At 39.3% G+C, this 1,997-nt stretch overlaps 1 long non-coding RNA gene across 2 annotated transcripts in view; it reads right to left on the bottom strand.

Moving 5' to 3' along the window:
• Window positions 1–885: 885 nt before the first annotated feature.
• The window catches only part of LOC106319555, a 16,089-nt gene continuing 14,977 nt past the window's right edge, over window positions 886–1,997 (bottom strand). The window contains exon 3 of one of the 2 annotated variants that reach the window (XR_001265502.1): window positions 886–896. This is a non-coding gene — a long non-coding RNA (uncharacterized LOC106319555). Of the gene's footprint in view, window positions 897–1,259; window positions 1,271–1,997 lie in introns of those variants that run through there. The other variant, XR_001265503.1, reaches the window with a different exon arrangement.

The raw sequence follows: 1,997 nt of genomic DNA, 5'->3' as shown, positions 1-1,997 counted from the left end.
TCGAAGAACAAATCTTCAGGCGTCTGCGACGTCTCGCGAGGCTGAAGTTTCTTTATTTTTTCGTATGCCGCGTTTCGTACTTGAAATGTTTGCGGGCTTGAAGATGTTTTGTGATGTTGCAAGGGTTTAGTCTTAGCCCTGCGTTTGAGAAACGTTCTTGTTTGACTACGGATGTTCGCAGCCAAAATTGTTGTTCCTGTTTGGATGCTAATAATTTGATCTGCGATCGAGGAATTAGGAATGAGGTGTCGCGTAAATTTTTTCATGGGAAGAAGCGTTTTCCTTCATAGTGCTTTGTGAAGTGTTGGCTTTCCGTGATCTTTTGCGTGCATTTTTTGGGATGTTTCGTATAGTTCTAGAAGCTTTGGTACGGATTTTTCCTTACATGCCGCGTATTATGGGTAAAACGTTGCGGGCTTAAAGTGAATTGTGGAGCGTATTGAACTCGGTCAATTTTCGAAAAGTTTAGATCTTCCTTTAACCATTTGGTTGTTAGGACTGAGTTTCGTTACGAAGAATTTTTCATATGACTTCGGACTGTAGGCTATACGATAATTATTCTCTTAATAGTCACACGACGTTTTTAGACAAATCATAGATTGTCGTTTTATCCGTTAAGTGATGGAGCTATGGTTTTTCAAATAGTTTGGCTTGGCGTGAGGGATATATTCACTCAGATAGCCAAGGATGTTGTAGGTCAAAGATTAGACCATGATATTTTAACATTTAAGGTCATGTTAGTTTACGATTGTCCTTAAAGGGGATGGCAAATATTGGTTTGGACCTTTAGTGGAAGGCGTAATTGACCGAGGGCTAAAGAGCGCTTATTGAGATTGATAGGTCAAGTTTATCGGGGTTATCCATGCTAATATGGCCGATAGTCGTAGAAAATGATTCTCCGCCCTAGGTGTCAGTTATACGATGAATATTTCGTATAATGTGACCTATAGTCTTATGAAAATTGAATCTTTTTTTGCCTGAGGAAGACGAAGCCCGAGGTTTGCTACATAACCAGTGTGGAGTCAGTGGCGGGACGATTGCCTTCTCGGATGTGACCGAGAGAAAAGAAAAGCATAGGCCAGCGAGCCGCATGGTTCTTTATAAAGCTTGTTATGTTAACTTTAGAAAGTTTATTCGTAAGAATTGGTCTGATTGTATGAAGTATTTTTCGCGTAAGTAACGGGGACCGGTTTTACGAAGGTTGTAGATCGGTCATATGTAAACATATGTTAAAGTAGCGTTGTTTCTGTGGGTTTCACGAGAAACGTTTCTGCTGTGATTTCGATCCTAGGTGAAAGTTGCTTGGAGTTACTCATGGAGTGTTACCGAAGTTTATTTCATTACGATCTAGTCGCAGAATGTTTTTCATAGGTTTTATGAAAGAATTCTCATGACACATTCGTTTCTGGAACGAATTGGTCGACCAGAGATCGATCTAGCCACCATCGGGAGGATAGCGTCTCTTTGTGCACAATGCTACATCTATTCTCAAGTTTTCTTCGTCACAAATGTTTTCGATGCTTTTCCGTGACTCACTTGGTACAACGGAAACTGAAAGAAATGCTTTGGTGATTGATGATTTCTCGTAGAAATTTTTAAACAAAACTAGCTTTCTAAAACTGGAAAGGGCTTCAATACTTTGGCTAATCGTCGAGTTTCAGTTTGATATTGGTATATGTTTTCTGTATGCATGATTGCGACAAGAAATGATGTATAGTCTTTGAGATTATGTTCATGATCGTCTGGATATGTTGCTAGCATTTAGACGAATTTTAGATTGTCGTTTGCCTATTTGAGACGATTTGCAAAAGTTTTTGAAGTTTGGGCGTATACGAGTATAGTATACGTCCCTACTCCCCTTTTTTTTTTTTACGAAAGAAAACAGTTGAACCGATACTTTGAAGGGTTGTGTACGTTTCGTCTTCTAAGGTTTGAAATGATCAATAATCCTGGACGATTTAAAGACGACGCTTGGACTGTGATTTGGTTTGTTTCCA

Source organism: Brassica oleracea, unplaced genomic scaffold (assembly GCF_000695525.1).
Source record: "Brassica oleracea var. oleracea cultivar TO1000 unplaced genomic scaffold, BOL UnpScaffold00285, whole genome shotgun sequence".
Taxonomy (NCBI): domain Eukaryota; kingdom Viridiplantae; phylum Streptophyta; class Magnoliopsida; order Brassicales; family Brassicaceae; genus Brassica; species Brassica oleracea.
The sequence above is the reverse complement of the archived record's forward strand: the minus strand, read 5'-3'. Positions and strand labels throughout refer to the sequence as shown.